The sequence below is a fragment of the Nerophis ophidion genome, linkage group LG17 (genome assembly GCF_033978795.1).
Source record: "Nerophis ophidion isolate RoL-2023_Sa linkage group LG17, RoL_Noph_v1.0, whole genome shotgun sequence".
Lineage (NCBI taxonomy): Eukaryota > Metazoa > Chordata > Actinopteri > Syngnathiformes > Syngnathidae > Nerophis > Nerophis ophidion.
This window is the reverse complement of record NC_084627.1, coordinates 41343177-41368006: the sequence shown is the minus strand read 5'-3', so window position 1 is coordinate 41368006 and position 24830 is coordinate 41343177. Positions and strand designations below refer to the sequence as shown.

The 24830-nt window shown below is 39.4% G+C and overlaps 1 protein-coding gene across 2 annotated transcripts in view; it reads right to left on the bottom strand.

Annotated features, from left to right (window-relative positions):
- plppr1 (phospholipid phosphatase related 1) overlaps window positions 1-24217 on the bottom strand; it is a 128845-nt gene extending 104628 nt beyond the window's left edge. For both annotated transcript variants that reach the window (XM_061876975.1, XM_061876976.1), the window contains exon 1: window positions 24065-24217. The gene's annotated coding sequence lies outside the window, so the exon portion shown is untranslated. The remainder of the gene's footprint in view (window positions 1-24064) is intronic.
- Between the last annotated feature and the right edge of the window lie 613 nt (window positions 24218-24830).

Sequence of the window (24830 nt, the reverse complement as noted above, 5' to 3'; positions counted from 1 at the left end):
TTTAATAACATCTTAATTGCTCCCACTGCCCCCGTCTTATTATTTGTTTCTAGTCCTTCACTCTCACTTTCCTCATCCATGAATCTTTCATCCTTGCTCAAATTAATGGGGAAATCGTCGCTTTCTCGGTCCGAATCGCTCTCGCTGCTGGTGGCCATGATTGTAAACAATGTTCAGATGTGAGGAGCCCTACAACCCGTGACGTCACACGCACATTGTCTGCTACTTCCGGTACAGGCAAGGCTTTTTTATTAGCGACCAAAAGTTGCGAACTTTATCGTCGATGTTCTCTACTAAATCCTTTCAGCAAAAATATTGCAATATCGCGAAATGATCAAGTATGACACATAGAATGGACCTGCTATCCCCGTTTAAATAAGAAAATCTCATTTCAGTAGGCCTTTGAGTGTTAATATTTTTAGTTCATTCAGCAATTTTTATGCCTGAAAATGTTTAGTTTTGGTCCAAAAATAGAGAGAATTTGCATAAAAAACAAAAGAAAAAATGTGGTGAGGGACTCCTCTACTTTTGCCTGCTTGAAGAATATTCCATACTGGACGTGACCAACACTTCTTCCATTCCCCTTCTCCAGACTGTTTCTGTCGTTCCTCTGAGAAAGAACCACGTTGGGAGTCTGCTTAAAGGCCTACTGAAATGAGATTTTCTTATTTAAACGGGGATAGCAGGTCCATTCTATGTGTCATACTTGATCATTTCACGATATTGCCATGTTTTTGCTGAAAGGATTTAGTAGAGAACATCTACGATAAAGTTCGCAACTTTTGGTCGCTAATAAAAAAGCCTTGCCTGTACCGGAAGTAGCAGACGATGTGCGCGTGATGTCACGGGTTGTGGAGCTCCTCACATCTGAACATTGTTTACAATCATGGCCACCAGCAGCGAGAGCGATTCGGAACGAGAAAGCGACGATTTCCCCATTAATTTGATTCGTGGGTGAGAGTGAAGGACTAAGAAAAAGAATAAATACTGTAATAATTTAAAAAATTATAACTAGACGGCAGAGCGAATCAGATGTTATTAGACAAATTAGAGAAAAGGGCGCAGTGGAAGAGTGGCCGTGCGCAACCCGAGGGTCCCTGGTTCCATCCCCACCTAGTACCAACTTCGTCAAGTCCGTTGTGTTCTGAGCAAGACACTTCACCCTTGCTCCTGGTGGGTGGTGGTTAGCGCCTCGCATGGCAGCTCCCTCCATCAGTGTGTGAATGTGTGTGTGGAAGTTGTGTTAAAGCGCTTTGAGTACCTTGAAGGTAGAAAAGCGCTATACAAGTACAACCCATTTATAATTATTTATTTTATCATTTAAATTTAGTAGGATAATTCCGGAAAATCCCTTATCTGCTTATTGTGTTACAAGTGTTTAAGCATTTTAGTGAAAGTCGGAGGGGTGTGGCCACTGGTGTGGTGACCGCCAGTGTCTCTGAGGGAAGCCACGTTTCTCAACGAGGCGAAGCGAAGGCAGCCTATGGGGCCGGGCTGAGATTTTTTTTTTTCCCTCCTCCACGGTGGAAACATCCCAGGTTCGGGGGCCGCCGGTCGGAGGAGGCAAGAGAGTCTGCAGCTGCCTCTTTGACAGGTGCACGAGGAACGACGCAAGCTCTCCGCTCATGTCTACGGTAAGAGCCGACTTATTACCACCATTTCCTCACCGAAACCTGCCGGTTGACATGTGGTAGGGAACCATGTTCGCTTGACCGCCCTGTTCCATAGTAAAGCATCACCGTCATCTTTCGGGAATGTAAACAAGGAAACACCGGCTGTGTTTGTGTTGCTAAAAGCGGCCGCAATACACCGCTTCCCACCTACGTCTTTCTTCTTTGACGTCTCCATTATTAATTGAACAAATTGCAAAAGATTCAGCCACACAGATGTCGAGAATACTGTGTAATTATGCGATTAAAGCAGACGACTTATAGCTGGGATCGGGGCTGGAACGAAATGTTAGTTACAATCTGTGACGTCACGCGTCATCACACTGCGACATTTTTAACAGAATACTTTGTGCAAAACTTAAAATTGCAATTTAGTAAACTAAAGCGGCCGTATTGGCATGTGTTGCAATGTTAATATTTCATCATTGATATATAAACTATCAGACTGCGTGGTCGGTAGTAGTGGGTTTCAGTAGGCCTTTAATAAGACTGTATGCAGCTGTATCTCTGTGACATGGTGTTGCAGAGACATCTTCCACACACTCGAGGCCGCGCTGAGGTCACAAAGTACAGCAATCGCACTTCTGGACGTGATTTCTGCTTCTCTCCGACTGACCTTCAGGAAAATCCAAAAGGGATAAAAACAAGAGGCATTTTTCTTCCAATCCTCAGAGCTGAAAGGTGATCAGACAAAGTCCAGATCTTCACACCAGCAGTCTTGAGGCTTCGTCACGTTTCCTCACTTTGGTCGTCTCGGCTCAGCTAAACCGTGACGACTTTGTCCCAAGGTGGCTTCTTCCTCCCCGTCTCTGGCTGTGATTGAACGCCTCCTCATTTCCAGATGACTTCCTTCCCCGATGAAGATAAAGTGCCACTCTCTCATGCACATTTTACAAACCCTGTTTCCATATGAGTTGGGAAATTGTGTTAGATGTAAATATAAACGGAATACAATGATTTGCAAATCATTTTCAACCCATATTCAGTTGAATATGCTACAAAGACAACATATTTGATGTTAAACCTTTTTGCAAATAATCATTAACTTTTGAATTTGATGCCAGCAACACGTGACAAAGAAGTTGGGAACGGTGACAATAAATACCGATTAAGTTGAGGAATGCTCATCAAACACTTATATGGAATATCCCACAGGTGTGCAGGCTAATTGGGAACAGGTGGGTGCCATGATTGGGTATAAAAGCAGCTTCCATAAAATGTTAAGTAATTCACAAACAAGGATGGGGCGAGGGTCACCACTTTGTAAGCAAATTGTCGAACAATTTTAAAACAACATTTCTCATCGAGCTATTGCAAGGAATTTAGGGATTTTACCATCTACGGTCTGTAAAATCATCAAAAGGTTCACCTACTGCACCGGAGTTGTAACTACACGCTCCATTCACAGACAGAGTCCCATTGCTATTATGAGCTGTAGAGCGAGTCAAAAGCCGAAAAATCTATTTGTGGCGGCCGTAATTCTTTCGTGGCGGGCCGCCACAAATAAATGAATGCGTGGGAAACCCTGATATATATATATATATATATATATATATATATATATATATATATATATATATATATATATATATATACATATATATATATATCAAAATTGCATGAGGCTGCAATATAAATTGCTATTTAGATTTGAGGTCACATGGCCCATCCCAAGCCTCTCATATTGAACACATTACATTTGTACACACAATGTTTTTGTTGTTCGTGAATTGGACTTAAATCAACTATTCCGTTATATTTTTGGATGCTTTGTTGCAGTACAAAAGTAATGAACTCCCCGAGCGTTGCCGAACATTAAATGTGAAAAGAACGGAATGGGGAGAGAAATGTCCAGAAGCCATTTGCACTTCTCACAGACAGAAGTATCCCATGGCCGCCTCTCTTGCCAGCGAGCATCTTTGCTGCTAAAAATATCCTCTTTAATTCCTGCCTTGTGTCTCTGAGGCTGAATCATATTTGAGCTTTTGGCTTTTCTTCACGTCACACGGCAAAATAAAAGTTTGCTAACTAACTTGGCTTGGTAGCGTTTCAGTGCAACTTGTGTCCATGGATCTGTGGGCTTTGTGTGCTTCTTCCATTTGTACAAACCCTGTTTCTGTCAGGGTTATTAGTCGTTGAACCCCAAAATACCAGAGATGGAGGCAGGCATTGGATATGAAGACATTATTTAATATAAATAATAGAACAAGAACAAACAAAAAGCACGCACGTGGGCGGAATAACAAACTAAGGGAGCTAGCACTGGAACCTAGAAAACAAAAAGGAACTTTAGCATGGAAACTAGAGGATAGCAAACAGAAAAACTGGAAATAACTAATGGCTAACAAGAACAGCTTACCGCTACGACAACCAGGACAAAATGTAGCACGACAGGTAATAGGTGAAAAGAATCACAGACACGACAAGAGCAACATATGGCAACGACAAGTCCGAATGACAATACAATGATCCAGCAACTGACACAACACAAAGCAGGTACAAATAGGAGCGGGCTGATTGGCAACGGGTGTGGCCAGGTGCCAATCAGCCGCAGCTGAGGAGGAACACAGCACTCAAGGAACAAGACAGGAAGCTGACAAAATAAGAGCACTAGACCGTAACTAAGGACAGGAAATACTAAACACAGAGGAAACAGACAAATGCAGAGGAAAAAACTAAAACATAGACAAACTGTCAGGGGAAAGCAAGACAGTTTCCATATGAGTTGGTAAATTGTGTTAGATGTAAATATAAACAGAATAGAATGATTTGCAAATCCTTTTCAACCCATGATGTTCAAACTCATTAATTGTTTTAATTTTTTTTTGCAAATACTAATTAACTTAGAATTTCATGGCTGCGACACGTGCCAAAGTAGTTGGGAAAGGGCATGTTCACCACTGTGTTACATCACCTTTTCTTTTATAACACTCAATAAACGTTTGGGAACTGAGGAAACTAATTGTTGAAGCTTTGAAAGTGGAATTCTTTCCCATTCTTGTTTTATGTAGAGCTTCAGTCGTTCAACAGTACGGGGTCTCTTTGTCGTATTTTACACTTCTTAATGTGCCACACTTTTTCGATGGGAGACAGGTCTGGACTGCAGGCGGGCCAAGAAAGTACCTGCACTCTTTTTTTTACGAGGCCACGTTGTTGTAACACTTGTCTTGCTGAAATAAGCAGGGGCGTCCATGATAACGTTGCTTGGATGACAACATATGTTGCTCCAAAACCTGTTGCTAAAGTCACTCACACCGAGACAACTTGCTCACAAATTCGAGCCAGCGTTCTGGCAACACATGCACTCTCTTGGAAATCTTAAAACCTGCACGCGTGTAAGAAGGAATATAGAAATATAAAAAAAATATATAGAAATATAAACAAGGAATATAGAAATATGAACAAGGAATATATAAATATGAAAGTGTCTCGCTGGGATGGCATCTCTTTTGAACAATCTTCAGCATTTAAAGGCCAACTGAATGAGATGTTATTATTTAAACGGGGATAGCAGGTCCATTCTATGTGTCATACTTGATCATTTCGTGATATTGCCATATTTTTGCTGAAAGGATTTAGTACAGAACATCGATGATAAAGTTCGCAACTTTAAAAAAGCCTTGCCTGTACCGGAAGTAGCAGACGATATGCGTGTGACGTCACGGGTTGTAGAGCTCCTCACATCTGAACATTGTTTACAATCATGGCCACCAGCAGTGAGAGCGATTCGGACCGAGAAAGCGACGATTTCCCCATTCATTTGAGTTAGGATGAAAGATTTGTGGATGAGGAAAGTGACAGTGAAGGACTAAAAAGAAAAAAAAAACTAGACGGCAGAGCGATTCAGATGTTATTAGACAAATTTACTAAGATAATTCTGGAAAATCCATTATCTGCTTATTGTGTTACTAGTGTTTTAGTGAGATTATATGGCTGTACCTGTACAACCTGAAGGTCGGGGGGGGGTGTGGCCACGGGTGTGGTGACCGCCAGTGTCTCAAAGGGAAGCCACATTTCTCGATGAGGCGAAGGCAGTCGATGCTTCCTCCACGTTGGAAGCATCCGACGGTCGGGGGCGGCCGGTGGGAGAAGGCAAGAGAGTCCGCAGCTGCCTCTTTGACAGGTGCACGAGGAACGACGCAAGCTCTCCGCTCATGTCTACGGTAAGAGCCGACTTATTTCTCACTGAAACCTGCTGGTTGACATGTGGTAAAGAACCATGTTCGCTTGACCGCTCTGTTCCATAGTAAAGCTTCACCGTCATCTTTCGGGAATGTAAACAAGGAAACAACGGCTGTGTTTGTGTTGCTACAGGCGGCCGCAATACACCGCTTCCCACCTACATCTTTCTTCTTTGACGTCTCCATTATTAATTGAACAAATTGCAAAAGATTCAGCCACACAGATGTCCATAATACTGTGGAATTATGCGATGAAAAGAGACGTATAGCTGTGAACGGTGCTGGACCAAAATGTCCTCTACAATGTGTGACGTCACGCGCACACGTCTTTATAATGTGACGTTTTAGCATGGTACTTCCGTGCGAAGTTTAAAATTGCAATTTAGTAAACTAAACCGGCCGTATTGGCATGTGTTGCAATGTTAATATTTCATCATTGATATATAAACTATCAGACTGCGTAGTCGGTAGTAGTGGGTTTAAGTAGGCCTTTAAAACACTTGGTAAAGCTGGGCTGGGCTCTGCAGCTCATTGGTTGATGGCCGATCAGTTAAAAAAGGCAAATATCGACTCCCGATAAATCTTAACTTTTTTAAGTATCCCCAGTCACAATCCCCACAATATTCTATTGTAGAAAAGATGAAGTCTTTGAAAGGTCTGTAATCCAGGTTGGTGCATAATATTCAATTAGCAGTGGAATGTCAAGGGTACCCGCTTTGCCAAATGAAATATTCTTAATTGATTGAAGAGCTTAACCTTTGAGAAACTGTGTAAAAAAGTCCCTTGACTCCAGGTGAATACTATTTGCCTCACAATCCCTCAAACTGGGTCGCACATATTCATTTAGTGGACCACTACAAGTAGATTTGGTGCTACTTGTTCGCCCTCGCTAATGAACAAACGATAACGCACCTGGTCTGCCAGAGTATAAAAAGACCAAGCAAGTTTGATTTGTGTTGCCAAACCTTCAACTTTAATCAGACCTCTTTGGCTCTTTTTTAAAAAACCAACTTAAGTGTGCGGCCTGTTGACATAACTGGGGTGCAAAGTCTCCACATGTCTTCATTTGTTTGGCTTTGAGTTATTGGCATAAAACACAGCTGTCCACCTCTTTCCCGACCAAATTCACGGCTATCTATTCTTAATCAAATTCCATTTTTACAATTATTGTCTCTTGTTTTATTTTCCACTGACGGATCCTTTTCTATTTCTTCGACTGGGTTGAACTTACAAACCCCGTTTCCATATAAGTTGGGAAATTGTGTTAGATGTAAATATAAACGGAATACAATGAGTTGGAAAACCTTTTCAACCCATATTCAGTTGAATGCACTACAAGGACAATATATTTGATGTTCAAACGCATAAACTTTATTTTTTTTTGCAAATAATAATTAACTTAGAATTTTATGGCTGCAACACGTGCCAAAGTAGTTGGCATTTTAAAAAAAGGTAGAAAAGCGCTATACAAGTATAACCCATTTTGAAGTAAATCGGTATCGGCTTTTTCCCCATATACAACAGAACGACATCAGCAGGTAGAATACATTCGATATATGCCCAGTTCTTCCTTTTTTCCAGAGTTTTCCCTATTCCGTTGTTGTTGTTTTTTGGGGGTTGCGCTATTTAGCAACAAAGAAGCCTTCATCCGCAACATTTAGAGCAGAGTGAAATGAGTGACGTGATATGTGCTGGAGGAGGTAATAAAGGAAGATCTGCATCGAGACAGAGAGACTTTTAAAACTGAAGAAAGATAAGGAAGACTTCTATAAACAAGTTATCGATGCTTTTGATCAGAAGGAGCTGGCATGGTCTATATTTATAAGTAAAGGTAAGACCATAATAATGTTTTTTTTTTATTTAATGTGCTTTTCATGATGGTATCCTTACATCCCACTCAAATTTTTACTGCATGCCTTTGGTAAGTGCCGGAGTGAGAAGAGGTTTTAAAATAATTAGCGCGTGCTTACTTTTACCGCATGCCTTTAGTAAGTGCAGGAGTGAGAAGAGGTTTTAAATTAATTAGTGCCCCGGCGGCAAATCAAGGAAATACCGTATGTGTAATTCTTTTGAAAAATAGGAGATTATTATACAGTACAAGTAAAGAAGGGCAGGCAGCAGTGCTCTGGCTAACACGGAAAGAGACATAAATGCAGCGCATGAAAGATGCATTGCAACATTGACTCCAACATGAATAGAGTCTAACAGAGTGTAATATTGAGTCCAACATTGAGTATAACAATAGAGTATAACATGTATAGAGTGTAATATTGAAGGTAACATTGAGTCTAACATTGAGTATAACATTAATAGAGTCTAACATGTAACATGACTAGAGTGTAACATTGAGTGTAACATGAATAGAGTGTAACATGAATAGAGTGTAACAATGAGTGTAACATATATAGAGTGTAACATTGAGTGTAACATGAATAGAGTGTAATATTGAAGGTAACATTGAGTCTAACATTGAGTATAACATTAATAGAGTCTAACATGTAACATGAATATAGTGTAACATTGAGTGTAACATGAATAGAGTGTAACATGAATAGAGTGTAACAATGAGTGTAACATAAATAGAGTGTAACATGAATAGAGTGTAACACTGTGTGTAACATGAATAGTGTAACATTGAGTATAACATTAATAGAGTCTAACATGTAACATGAATAGAGTGTAACATTCAGTGTAACACGAATAGAGTGTAACATGAATAGTGTGTAACAATGAGTGTAACATAAATAGAGTGTAACATTGAGTGTAACATGAATAGAGTGTAACATGAATAGAGTGTAACACTGGGTGTAACATGAATAGTGTAACATTGAGTATAACATTGAGTATAATAGTGAGTATGACATTAATATAGTCTAACATGTAACATGAATAGAGTGTAACATTGAGTGTAACATGAATAGAGTGTAACATGAATATAGTGTAACATGAATAGAGTGTAACAGTGAGTGTAACATAAATAGAGTGTAACATTGAGTGTAACATGAAAAGAGTGTAACATGAATAGAGTGTACTTGTCCAGGGTGTACCCTGCCTTCCGCCCGATTGTAGCTGAGATAGGCGCCAGCGCCCCCCGCGACCCCGAAAGGGAATAAGCGGTAGAAAATGGATGGATGGATGGATGAATAGAGTGTAACATGAAAAGGGTGTAACATGAATAGAGTGTAACATGAATAGAGTGTAACATTGAGTATAACATTGAGTATAACATTGAGTACAACATTAAGTATAACATTTTGAGAGTCTACCATGTAACATGAATAGAGTGTAACATTGAGTGTAACATGAATAGAGTGTAACACTGAGTGTAACATGAATAGAGTGTAACATGAATAGAGTGTAACACGAATAGAGTGTAAAAATGAGTGTAACATAAATACAGTGTAACATTGAGTGTAACATGAATAGAGTGTAACACTGAGTGTAACATAAATACAGTGTAACGTTGAGTATAACATTGAGTATAACATTAATAGAGTCTACCATGTAACATGAATAGAGTGTAACATTGAGTGTAACATGAATAGAGTGTAACACTGAGTGTTACATGAATAGAGTGTAACATGAATATAGTGTAACAATGAGTGTAACATACATAGAGTGTAGCATTGAGTGTAACATGAATAGAGTGTAACATGAATAGAGTGTAACACTGAGTGTAACATGAATAGAGTGTAACATTGAATATAACATTGAGTATAACATTAAGTATAACATTAATAGAGTCTACCATGTAACATGAATAGAGTGTAACATTGAGTGTAACATGAATAGAGTGTAAGACGTGCAGTAAAGTGCTGATGAATAATGTTGGCCAGAAAAATCTAAGTACACTCATGATTTAGGATACTTTCTGACTCAGTGAAGGTAGAGATGATATTTTGGTGGTTAAAATGAAGAACAAACATGTAAATTTTCCTGGATGTAGTCAATGTAGTCAATCACAGGTTGCAGTAGCAGATACATGAACATAAAGCTGGATGCTGTAATTTGCCACCCCAACAAATACAGATGATAAAGAGCTGCAAGAAGCGAGTAGATTTATATCAAATATTTGAAGTGGGCAGAATGCATTTCCTAAAGTGCAGTTTTACCCCTCATGTTGAAAGGCCTCAGCAGGGGGCAGATTATCAGATTATGCCCTGGAACTTCCACGTATTAGAGTGAAACAGATCTATAGTTCAATAAACCAAGCCAATGTTTCAGCTACTTAACAGTTCCACAACAACACAACCGAGCTACGTGATCCACTACATGGTTTAGAGAGTGTTCTTCACTCTGAGGACATTTGATCAGTCAGCTTGGTTGCAGTCAGTCATCCACTAATCAGGATCTTGTTCATGACATTGTTAGTACATAATGTTGTTAATGACATTAGTACACAAGGCTTCTCAGCTGATGTCAACAAACTGCTATCTCAGTGACTTGTAGCGTAATTTCCAAACTGTAGAGCGCACCGGTAGATAAACTCCACCCATTACATTTGAAAAAAAACCCAACATTTTTCATATATTAACCGCACCGGACCATGATCCTAGATTTTGTAAATGTTTATATACATACCTTAATTGTTTCCAAACGGTGTCTGTAACACGGCAGTAAAACAGCTGATCAAACAAAACTGTCAAAGTTAGTTGGTGACGAACCCCAAGATGCAGAGAAGGAGGCAGGCATTGGGTAAGGAAACATGATTTAAACAAGAACAAACAAAAGGGTTGTAACAAAAAGCTGGCACAAGGCGGAAAAAAAACTAAAAGAGCTAGCATGGGAGCTAGAAGATAACGAACTAGGCTATGAACTAACAAAACTGGAAGCAGGGAACAAAAGACAGTACCAAATATAGCTTACCGCTACGCTGACCCGACACGACAGGAGCGACAATACAATACAATAAACCAGCACTGACTGGAGGACAAAAGCAGATACAAATAGAAGCGGGCTGATTGACACCTGGTGTAGCCAGGTGCCAATCAGCCACAGCTGAGGGGAAAAAACGCTCAGGGAGACGGACAGGTGTGACGTCTGGGTGGCATTGTGGCGTGTGTTTGCGTTCTCGTGGTGCAGCAGAGATGGAACACAGCGTTAAGGTAGGAATGATGATTTATTCCTAACTACAAAAACAAACCAATAACAGAAATACTGGCACATAGGCACTAAAGACAAAACAAACAGAACTAGCGTGGAAGCTAGAATGAACAGAAAGCGCTAGTATGTAAACTAGGGACAAGTAAACAAACAAAATAACATGGAAACTAATAGGGTGAAAAAAGATAGATACCACAATGCGGGAAGATCAATGTCACTTGTTGCGTGTAGCAAAGTATAGTTTGAGACCGAATGTAAAACAAGGGTGGTCTTAAATAAGGAGATAACTAATCAAGTCAGGTGCGTGACGACAAACAAGAATCAGGTGACACTGAATGAGTTACCCTGACAACAGAAAACCAAACAGGAAGTGCCAAAGACGTGGAATGCAACACAGGATGACAATAAAACAGAAACAAAACCAGAATATGACATGGTCCAAGACGTGGACCATGACAACAGGAAATGACCCAAAAAAAAGCGCTGACAGGAAACAAAGACATACATAGAGGAAAAACTAAAACAAAACCAAACTGTCAGGGGCGAACCCGACAAAATCAGAAGTCATGGTCATGGACCCACTAGCTGCGCAAGCTAGCTCTCCGATATGCTAAACAGACTCAATAACTCCACGGTGACGTTTTGGTGAATTTACAGAGTACTTTGTGAAACTGAAACAATACTAAAGGAATGTCATTGTAAGTTAATAATTCTAACACGGACACTTGTAAAAATTTTAACATATTAGCTAATGCTAACGACGCTAGCTTCATTATCATTACGATAGAACATACAGATTCATCACACAATGGACGATTTACAATGTATGAATACCGTATTTCCTTGAATTGCCGCAGGGCATATAGTATGCGCCTGCCTTGAATTACTGCCGGGTGAAACTCGCTTCCCAAAATAATTAGCACATGCTTAGCATTACCGCCTGGTCAAACTCGTGACGTCACGAGTGACACTTCTCCTGTCATCATTTTCAAAATGGATGAGGCTGATTTCAATACCGGTAATTTGACATTGCATAAAAGGAAGAAGATTAAGAGCTATTCAGTAGGATTTAAGGTCCAAGCTTACATCAAACTCAAATTTTTACTGCATACCTTTGGTAAGTGCCGGAGTGAGAAAAGGTTTTAAAATAATTAGCGCATGCTTACTTTTACCGCATACCTTTGGTAAAAGCAGGAGTGAGACGAGGTTTTAAATTAATTAGCGCCCCGGCGGTAATTCAAGGAAATACGGTAGTTTTAGTTCAATCAATCAATCAATCAATGTTTATTTATATAGCCCCAAATCACAAATGTCTCAAAGGACTGCACAAATCATTACGACTACAACATCCTCGGAAGAACCCACAAAAGGGCAAGGAAAACTCACACCCAGTGGGCAGGGAGAATTCACATCCAGTGGGACGCCAGTGACAATGCTGACTACGAGAAACCTTGGAGAGGACCTCAGATGTGGGCAACCCCCCCATCTAGGGGACCGAAAGCAATGGATGTCGAGCGGGTCTAACATGATACTGTGAAAGTTCAATCCATAGTGGCTCCAACACAGCCGCGAGAGTTCAGTTCAAGCGGATCCAAGACAGCAGCGAGAGTCCCGTCCACAGGAAACCATCTCAAGCGGAGGCGGATCAGCAGCGTAGAGATGTCTCCAACCGATACAGGCGAGCGGTTGGTTATGTAGTTATATTATATTATATTATATTATAAAACTTACAAACGTTGCTTGGAGTGATGAATGGTGGAAATACGGACACTTGTAAACATGTTAACATATTAGCTAATGCTAACGACGCTAGCGTCATTATCATTACAATAGAACATACAGATTAATCACACAATGGACGATTTAGAATGTATGAATACCGTATTTCCTTGAATTGCCGCATGGCATATAGTATGTGCCTGCCTTGAATTACTGCCGAGTCAAACTCGCTTCCCAAAATAATTAACACATGCTTAGTATTACCGCGTGGTCAAAATCGTGACATCACGAGTGACACTTCCCCTGTTATCATTTTCAAAATGGATGAGGGTGATTTCAATACCGATAATTTGACATGGCATAAAAGGAAGAAGATTAAGAGCTTTTTAGTAGGATTTAAGGTCCAATCTTACATCACACTCAAATTTTTACTGCATACCCTTTGGTAAGTGCCGGAGTGAGAAAAGGTTTTAAAATAATTAGCGCATGCTTACTTTTACCGCATGCCTTTGCTAAGCGCAGGAGTGAGAAGAGGTTTTATATTGATTAGCGCCCCGGCGGTAATTCAAGGAAATACGGTAGTTTTAGTTCAATCAATCAATCAATCAATGTTTATTTATATAGCCCCAAATCACAAATGTCTCAAAGGACTGCACAAATCATTACGACTACAACATCCTCGGAAGAACCCACAAAAGGGCAAGGAAAACTCACACCCAGTGGGCAGGGAGAATTCACATCCAGTGGGACGCTAGTGACAATGCTGACTATGAGAAACCTTGGAGAGGACCTCAGATGTGGGCACACCCCCCCCCCCCCCTCTAGGGGACCGAAAGCAATGGATGTCGAGCGGGTCTAACATGATACTGTGAAAGTTCAATCCATAGTGGCTCCAACACAGCCGCGAGAGTTCAGTTCAAGCGGATCCAAGACAGCAGCGTGAGTCCCGTCCACAGGAAACCATCTCAAGCGGAGGCGGATCAGCAGCGTAGAGATGTCTCCAACCGATACAGGCGAGCGATTGGTTATATAGTTATATTAAATTATATTATAAAACTTACAAACGTTGCTTGGAGTGATGAACGGTAGAAACACGGACATTTGTAAACATGTTAACATATTAGCTAATGCTAACGACGCTAGCTTCATTATTATTATGATAGAACATAATGATTCATCACACAATGGACGATTTAGAATGTATGAATACCGTATTTCCTTGAATTGCGGCAAGACATATAGTATGCGTCTGCCTTGAATTACTTATAATTAGCGCATGCTTACTTTTACCGCATGCCTTTGGTAAGCGCAGGAGTGAGAAGAGGTTTTAAATTAATTAGCGCCCCGGCGGTAATTCAAGGAAATACGGTAGTTTTACAAACGTTGCTTGGAGTGATGAACGGTAGAAACGCAATAGACGACTAGAAGACGGAAAGGCAATTGTACTTGCGGTTAAAAGCACAAAACAGAAGGAAATACAGTAGGGTGGAGACAAGAAGTGCCCATTAGGTCAATAGCAAGCTATCGGTCGATCACGGAGGGTGTGTCTGTCGATCGCCAGCCAGGCATTAAAAATAGAGCTATAAATGACTGATCGTCAATCTTCACTATGACGTCACTTTTGTCACTTGAGTGACATTCACAGCACTTGAGATTTTTGTGCAGGGGTGTCAAACTCAAATACAGAGTGGGCCAAAATTTAAAACTGAACGAAGCCGCGGGCCGAGGTTGAACAAATGAATCCTTTAATAGGGACCCAAACAAGTTTTGCATTGAATATTGACCAAGCAAGGCTTATATAACTTTATAGTGACATGCAATATCGAGTTTTAAATAATAATAATTAAAAAATATCAATGGCATATCAAATAAAAAAACAAAAACAAATTTAATGCGTCTTTTCGGCGGCGAGTTTGAGTTGGGGCGGGGTTTGGTGGTAGCGGGGGTGTATATTGTCGCGTCCCGGAAGAGTTAGTGATGCAAGGGGTTCTGGGTATTTGTTCGGTTGTGTTACGGTGTAGATGCTCTCCCGAAATGTGTTTGTCATTCTTGTTTGCTGTGGGTTCACAGTGTGGCGTATATTTGTAACAGTGTTAAAGTTGTTTATACGGCCACCCTCAGTGTGACCTGTATGGCTGTTGACCAAGTATGCCTTGCATACATTTGTGTGTGTGTATGAGCCGAATATATTATGTGAGTGGGCCGGCACGCTGTTTGTATGGAGGAAAAGCGAACGTGGCGACATGTAGAGAACGCCAAAGGCAGTGCTTTTACGGCCCGCCCCCAATATTATTGTCCGGGTGGAAATCGGGAGAAATTCGGGAGGGGCACTGAACTTCGGGAGTCTGAGTATGAGTATTAGTGGTGAATGCGGTGTTACAGCGGCGGGCCAGCTCTAATGTTAATTTGATAGCGCCTTAAGGGCCAAATGAAATTACACGGCGGGCCAAATTTGGCCTGCGGGCCAGAGTTTGACACCCATGGTCTAGTGAGATGACGCTGGCTGCTGCCAGATCATTTTTAAGAACAAAACGACCAGCAGGAAGGCAAGAAACACTTTATACTACAACAGACTCTCAAGCCGTACCTGCTGTCAAAACTCTAAAGACCAACCGCAAGGTTCCTGGCTTCACAGTAAAAGTGTCGCCCCAGAAAGCCAGTTTTTTGCCAAAGTGTTACTTGTAAAGTGCATGCAAAGAAGTATGAAAGCTGGACAAACAAAAAGCAAGCACTTGCATGTGGTATTGGACAGTATTCTCCTCCACAATGTAAATTCCAAAAAGGTGTGAGTTATCAGCACTATTGTCAATCTTGTCTGATTGCCATCAGTACAAAATCAGGTCATACACCGACTTATATTCTTGTCTTCAGGAATGTACATGTGTTAAACATACTTGTATTTTAACATGTTAAAAAAAAGATCTGTTTCATAAATTGATAAATAAATATAAATTATAAATTGGCTTGTAGGAATGATATAGCATATGTGTTTTTTCCTGACCTAACGTACAAAAAAAAAATACATATATATATATATATATATATATATATATGCGCGGTTTGCGGTCTCATCCGCGGAGTCCACGGGTAAACCGCGGGTCGGGCGGTTGACATGACGAAAAAATAGATTTTAATTAGATTCGGGCGGGTGGCGGTTGAACCATCCGGAGATATTTGATATACATAGTTCTGGGATCGGTATCCTTTGCCATTCAAAGTGCTATTTAAGACCTGTGTCATAAAGCGAAGAAATCAAAAGTAGACGCTATTATTCTCTTGTATGACTACCGGAAGTCACCCAGTTAATAAGTATTAGGGCGTGCTATGAAGCCATTGACTTTGTCGCCTACTACATCATGTACAATCTGCTTGTCAGTCAAGCATCATGTTGTGTGCGGCTTCCGCGGCAACAAAAACACGACTGCAAGGCATACTGGGTGACACAGAGTACACTAATGGTTGTGATATTAACAATTTTAACACTCTTACTAATCTGCGCCACGCTTTGAAGCCACATCAATTAGGAACGACAAACACATTTCGGGAGAACATCCTCACAGTAACACAACAAATACCCATAATCCTTTGTATTCATGACACATCCTGACTATTTTATACACCCCAAACCGCGCACCCAGTGCGTCGGTAAGGTGGGCGGGGTTGGGGGGCGTATTCAGGAAGTGTCATGAATACAAAGGATTATGGGTATTAGTTGTGTTGCGTTTATGTTGTGTTACTGTGAGGATGTTCTCCCGAAATGTGTTTGTCAATCCTGTATTGTGTGGCTTCACAGCGTGGCGCATATTAGTAAGTGTTAAAGTTGTTTATATCACAACCATCAGTGTACTCTGTATCACCCAGTATGCCTTTCAATCTCATACGTGTGATTACGGAAGATGCACATAACATGTTGCTGGACCAACAATCGGTTCGTACATGTTGTTGAAGGTGTCAAAGGCAATGGCTTCACAGCACGCCCATATTCTTGTCATCAGGATGAATGCTATTGAAAAGTCGCGAGAACGTTATCGGCTCCAATTGACTTCATTACTCTGTGAAGCAGGTTTAAATAGCTCTGTGAGTGGTAAGGTGGCCAACCTCTGATGTATTTCAGCGGGCGGGTACGGTCCTGATAAAATGATGGTTCGGGTGGATGATGATTTTGGTGACCCAGATGCGGATGATATAATTGCCTATCCACGCATCTCTAATATATATATATATATATATATATATATATATATATATATATATATATATATATATATTAGGGCTGTGAATCTTTGGGTGTTCCACGATTCGATTCAATATCGATTCTTGGGTTCACGATTCCCTAATATATCAATTTTTTCGATTTGATTCGATTCTCGATTCAAAAACGATATTTTTCCGATTCAAAACCATTCTGTAGTCATTCAATACATAGGATTTCAGCAGGATCTACCCCAGTCCGCTGACATGCTAGCAGAGTAGTAGATTTTCTTTTTAAAAGCTTTTATAATTGTAAAGGACAATGTTTTATCAACTGATTGCAATAATGTAAATTTGTTTTAACTATTAAACGAACCAAAAATATGACTTATTTTATCTTTGTGAAAACATTGGGACACAGTCTGTTGTCAAGCTTATGAGATGCGATGCAAGTGTAAGCCACTGTGACACTATTGTTTTTATTTTTATTTTTATAAATGTCTAATGATAATGTCAATGAGGGGTTTTTAATCACTGCTATGCTGAAATTATAACTAATATTGATACTGTTGTTGATAATATTCATTTTTGTTTCACTACTTTTGGTTTGTTCTGTGACGTGTTTGTGTCTTCTCTCAATTGTTCTGTTTATTGCAGTTCTGAGTGTTGCTGGGTCAGGTTTGGTTTTGAAATTGGATTCTATTGTTATGGTGTTGCTGTGTATTGTTATGTTGGATTGATTAAAAAAAAAAAAATATATATATATATATATATATAAATTTTTTTAAATCGATTTTTTAAAAATCAATCAACAATCAAAGTTTACTTATATAGCCCTAAATCACTAGTGTCTCAAAGGGCTAAACAAACCACAACACTACAACATCCTTGAGAATTGATTATGAATCGCACAACGTATTCGATTCAATTCGTATTCGAATCGATTTTTTCCAACACCCCTAATATATATATATATTTATTTATTTTGTTTACATATTCTTACCTTCCAGTTTATTATTTACAATGCTTTGAAGTTGTTACTTCCACTCTTTGCACATAATGAATGCAGGCACCGCCTGTTTTGTGTGTCTTCAGGCCAAGACTCAACTGTCGACCTGCACCTCAGGGTTTGCCCGGTATGTTGTGCCATGAGTCGGCTTCATGGTTGTTTTGTTTCCCCAATATATATGAATCAGTGTGTTCATCATTCGATCAGTATGTGTATGTTTTCGGTAAACCCCAACTAGAGGCCAGACATACTGATCAATTCTTACTTGTTGCCTCACACCACCCACTGGAACACAAACTGGGCGTATCAGAACCCTACAACATAGATCTGATCACTTTCCTACCAGCCCATAGGCCAAAAACAAAGAGCATAGGTATTTGAGGGAAGTCCTCAAAATTTGTGGTTAGCCCAACTCGTTGTTTGTGAAAAGTGCATCCAGTTCTAGAACAAAAAAGTACAGAGTTGATAAGGAGGAAAAAGGTAACGGACGTAAACGTATTGTCATTCCATATGTATCAAGTCTATCTGAGAAACTTTGAAAAAGTTTTAACCAACTCAACATCACAGAACACTTCAAACCAGAACACACCCTGAGACAGAGACTGGTGGATCCTAAAGACCGGACACCCCTCAACCGCAAAAACAATCTGGTGTTTGCTGTCCAGTGTTTTGATGAACACTGATTCATATATTGATGAAACTAAACAACCACTAAGTCGACGCGTGGCACAACATAGACGGGCCAACTCTTCAGGTCTAGACTCAGCTGTCGATGCACTTCAGGGAGAAACAGCACTCCTTTGAGAACAAACATTTACACATTCTGGACAGGGCGGACATATGGTACTAAAGAGGATTGAGGGAAGCCATCTAATCAAAGTTGAAAAACTATTTTGGGCTGACAGCTGTCGATCCACAGCAATTGTTCTGCCACACCATACCTCAATGCTAACGAGAGGATAATTCCACTTCAAGGACTATCGTTGGCTTTGACAGTAGGATTGCTCGTTTGCATCTCAACAGTTGTTTTTCTCACTATGATAGGACGGAACTATCCTTGCCCAGGCAGACCCTCCTGGTATTGGAGCAGGGGTCACCAACCTTTTTGAAACCAAGAGCTACTTCTTGGGTACTGATTAATGCGAAGGGCTACCAGTTAGATATACACTTAAAAAAATTGACAAAAATAGACAACTTACCTTTTATAAATAATTCTATATATACATTAAAAAATGGGTATTTCTGTCTGTCATTCCGTCGTACATTTTTTTTCCTTTTACGGAAGGTTTTTTGTAGGGAATAAATGATGAAAAAAAAACACTTAATTGAACGGTTTAAAAGGGGAGAAAACAGGAAAAAAATGAAAATAAAATTTTGAAACATCCGAGCAGCGGATCACAACAATGGGGGTGTATTAGTGCCCAAGGCATGGGTAACTTACACATCTGTGAAGGCACCATTAATGCTGAAAGGTACATACAGGTTTTGGAACAAAATATGCTGCCATCCAAGCAACGTTATCATGGACGCCCCTGCTTATTTTGGCAAGACAATGCCAAGTCACTTGTTACAACAGCGTGACTTCATAGTAAAAGAGTGCGGGTAATAAACTGGGTTGCCTGTAGTCCAGACCTGTGTCCCATTGAAAATGTGTGGCACATTATGAAGCCTAAAATACCACAACGGAGACAACTTAAGCTGTAGATAAAACAAGAATGGGAAATAATTCCGCCTGAAAAACTTCAAAAATGTGTCTCCTCAGTTCCTAAAGATTTATTGAGTGTTGTTAAAAGAAAAGGTGATGTAACACAGTGGTGAACATGCCGTTCCCCAACTACGTTGGCACGTGTTGCAGCCATGAAATTCTAAGTTAATTATTATGTGCAAAAAAAAATGAAAAATGTATGAGTTGAACATCAAATATCTTGTTTTTGTAGTGCATTCAATTGAATATGGGTTGAAAGGGATTTGCAAATCTTTGTATTCCATTTATATTTAGATCTAACACAATTTCCCAACTCATATGGAAACGGGGTTTGTACAATGACCTGATGAATGAGAGCGCAGACATGTTCATTTAATCCAACTAACATAGGGAATAATTACACTAGCAGGGTATAGATTTAGACAAGCACATCATCTGCTGGATTCACGATAAATCAATCAAGCTAGAAAAGCTGTATCACATTTCTAATGTCTTCTTCCTTTTCCTTTCAATAAACCATCTAGGAGGGTCATTCTCCACAAGAGCAGCCCTTATCTCACCCAAGGGCCCATCAGGCCCCTGAGGGATCACATGACTGATCTACTACCCAATCAGGAGCCCCCACTGCCCAAATAACTCTGGCCACCGCCCACACACCCAATCAAATACCTGCTATCTCTAAATCCTGTGAGACTGTGACGTAAAGCGTGTGTGTGTGTGTGTGTGTGTGTGTGTGTGTGTGTGTGTGTGTGTGCATGCGTGCGTGCGTGCGTGTGAGAGAGATCAATAACAAATCTCTAGTGTGAGAGTCCAGGATGTTTTATGTATCACATGTAAGGTCAGAGGTCACTCCTCCAATGTGTGCGCCTGGTCATTTCAGCAACACACTTTTATCATGGTTGAAAAGACTTGCCGGATGATATTGATTATACAACAATTGAATGTGGAGCTCATGATTACATTAGTTTGTCCAGTTATTTCCTGCCTGATTTTTCAAGTTGCTGTGATGGTGCAAAAGTGGCAATTGTCATGAATTACTGGCAAGACCAGCGCTTGCTTTTATTGAACGGGACACAAAAGTGGTCCCGGGTGCTGTGGTTTCCGTCGTTTATTGTCGGTGTAAATGTCCATCCATCCATTTTCTACCGCTTATTCCCTTTGGGGTCGCTGGTGCCTATCTCAGCTACAATCGGACGGAAGGCAAATTACGCCCTGGACAAGTCGCCACCTCATCGCAGCAGATAAATGTCAACTGCTATAATCACATTTTCTGCTAAAGATGGAATTTAGGGCTCTTTCAAAAAAGCAGGACCTCAACAGGTGATTTGACGATTGCAGGACAAACTGTAGATTACTATATAGTATTATTATTGTTATTATATTATTCATATTGATACTTTTAAAAGTGCCATTTCAATGTTGATGATGTGCATTTATTAGGAATAAAATAAAGATTTTGGCAAGGAGACAAATCGAAGATTTTTCCTAAAATGTCCATTGAAGCTAAGCAGTGTTACTCAACCATTGTTTGGCCACAAGCGCCCCCTAAAGGCCCGCAAAAAAATATGTTTTGTCAGCTGTGGTTTGTATGGCCGCAGCGGTACTTAGTTGTAATACACTTGTCCACCACTTGTGGCAGTAATGACAACCTGAAACAAGCAGAAGAAGTCTGGAGCTAAAGTCATTAAGAGGTATCTTTAGCGCAAAAATGATGACTAAAGTGGTGAAGCTGTCTTTTCATTTGCACTTTAATGTTACTTACAGACTAGTTTAGTTCAGAAACATATTCATAATTCATTTAGTTTATTTTACCACAACATAATAGTAAGTACATTTGTGTTTTTGTCAATTACATAGGAGTGTTTTTTATGCAAACTATTTGGTTAGTACTTACAGTATGTTTCTAATCAGCCTGACCAAACCTACTGTGAATTATTTAATACATCATCATTTTTGTGATTCACAAATGGTTTCATATCATTTGACTAGATTGCAAACTGTAAGTATGTTTGCTATAATATATATATATATATATATATATATATATATATATATATATAGAAATATATATATATTTCTGACTGTCACTCAGAACTGAAGTACATTTGAATTGAATGTGATTATAGTGTGCAAGTGTACCTAATGTTGTGACCTCGGAGGGAGAGGAAAATGCAGTTATTTAGCATATAAAGCACACCTCACTGTTAAAATGTGATGTTTAAATGTTCTGCATCATGTTGACCACACATGGAAAGAATAATAAAGACCAACATTAAGGAATAATTAAGACCAACATAAAGTAATAGTAAGGAATAATAAAGACCAACATTAAGGAACATTAAGGAATAATAAAGAGCAACATTAAGGAACATCAAGAAATAACAAAGACCAACATTAAGGACTAATAAAGAACAATAAAGAGCAACATTGAGGACCAATAACGAATAGTAAAGAGCAACATAAAGGAATGATAAGGAATAATAAAGAGCAACATTAAGGACCAATAAGGAATAATAAAGAACAACATTAAGGAATAATAAGGAATAATAAAGTGCAACATTGAGGACTAATAAGGAATAATAAAGAGAAAAATTAAGGAATAAAAATAATTAATAAAGAGCAACATTAAGGAATAATAAGGAATAATAAAGAGCAACATCAAGGAATAATAAGGAATAATAAAGAGCGCCATTAAGCAATAATAAAGAGCAACATTAAAGAATAATAAGAATTATTAAAAAACAACATTTAGGGATAATAAGAAATAATAAAGAACAACATTAAGGAATAATAGGAATTAATAAAGAGCAACATTAAGGAATAACAAGGAATAATAAAGAGCAACATCAAGGAATAATAAGGAATAATAAAGAGCAACATTAAGGAATAATAAGGAATAATAAAGAGCAACATTAAGGAATAATATAGAGCAATATTAAGGACTAATAAGGAATAATAAAGAGCAACATTAAGGACTAATAAGGAATAATAAAGAGCAACATTAAGGACTAATAAGGAATAATAAAGAGCAACATTAAGGAATAATAAAGAGCAATATTAGGACTAATAAGGAATAATAAAGAGCAACAGTAAGGAATAATAAAGAGCAACATTAAGGACTAATAAGGAATAATAAAGAGCAACATTAAGGACTAATAAGAAATAATAAAGAGCAACATTAAGGACTAATAAGAATTAATAAAGAGCAACATTAAGGAATAATAAGGAATAATAAAGAGCAACATCAAGGAATAATAAGGAATAATAAAGAGCAACATTAAGGAATGATAAGGAATAATAAAGAGCGACATTAAGGAATAATAAAGAGCAACATTAAAGAATAATAAGAATTAATAAAAAACAACATTTAGGGATAATAAGGAATAATGAAGAACAACATTAAGGAATAATAGGAATTAATAAAGAGCAACATTAAGGAATAACAAGGAATAATAAAGAGCAACATCAAGGAATAAAAAGGAATAATAAAGAGCAACATTAAGGAATAATAAGGAATAATAAAGAGCAACATTAAGGAATAATATAGAGCAATATTAAGGACTAATAAGGAATAATAAAGAGCAACAGTAAGGAATAATAAAGAGCAACATTAAGGACTAATAGGGAATAATAAAGAGCAACATTAAGGACTAATAAAGAGCAATATTAGGACTAATAAGGAATAATAAAGAGCAACAGTAAGGAATAATAAAGAGCAACATTAAGGACTAATAAGGAATAATAAAGAGCAACATTAAGGAATAATAAGAATTAATAAAGAGCAACATTAAGGAATAATGAGGAATAATAAAGAGCAACATCAAGGAATAATAAGGAATAATAAAGAGCAACATTAAGGAATGATAAGGAATAATAAAGAGCAAAATTAAGGAATAATAAAGAGCAACATTAAGGAATAATAAAGAGCAACATTAAGGAATAATAATGAATAATAAAGAGCAACATTAAGGACTAATAACGAATAATAAAGAGCAACATTAAGGAATAATAAAGGGCAACATTAAGGACTAATAAGGAATAGTGAATATCAACATGGCAGGCTGCAGATGATGGTCATGTTCAGTGTGCAGCAGCAACACAAAAAGGCGACCAATGTTCACTAAATCCCCGCCACGGTCGTGAAGTCCACGCGTGGAAATCAGCAATCACGCTAATCATGTTCAGGGCGTGTAAGTGGACAGACAGACAGACATCCAGGCAGTCAGACAGGTGTTTATCTGTCTGTCTGCTCCACACATCTACACGTCCACGGCAACAGTGAACACCGTCTATTTGCTGGAGCCTGCTGGTATTTGCTGGGTGCTGGTGGTGTATCATCTGGTGAACACCGTCTACTTGCTGGGTGCTGGTGGTGTATCAATGCAAAGTGACAGACAATGGCCACCTTGCTTCTTCTCCCCCACGCACCCACGCACACACACACACACACACACACGCCCCCACTCACACGCACGTACTTACTTACCGCGACGGGACAAAGCAATATTCCAGAGAAAAGGCGAATCCATGAAGGAAAAGGAGAGAGAAGTACTACTACTACAATTCCACGGGCGGCTGTGCGTGGATGTGATGATCATCACGCAGCGTGGACGATGTGCCTCCTCGGGGGGGGCGGAGCCAAGACGTGCACTGGAGCGTGTTAACTGTGGGCAGTCTGATCCTGCTCCTATTCCCAGTCAGATCCTGCTCCTATTCCCAGTCTGATGATGCTCCTATTCCCAGTCTAATGCTGCTCCTATTCCCAGTCTGATGATGCTCCTATTCCCAGTCTGATGATGCTCCTATTCCCATTCTCATGCTGTTCCTATTCCCAGTCTGATGCTCCTATTCCCATTCTGATGATGCTCCTATTCTCAGTCTGATGATGCTCCTATTCCCATTCTCATGCTGCTCCTAATCCCAGTCTGATGCTGCTCCTATTCCCAGTCTGATGATGCTCCTATTCCCAGTCTGATGATGCTCCTATTCCCATTCTAATGCTGCTCCTATTCCCAGTCTGATGATGCTCCTATTCCCATTCTCATGCTGTTCCTATTCCCAGTCTGATGCTCCTATTCCCATTCTGATGATGCTCCTATTCTCAGTCTGATGATGCTCCTATTCCCATTCTCATGCTGCTCCTAATCCCAGTCTGATGCTGCTCCTATTCCCAGTCTGATGATGCTCCTATTCCCATTCTCATGCTGTTCCTATTCCCATTCTAATGCTCCTATTCCCAGTCCAATGCTGCT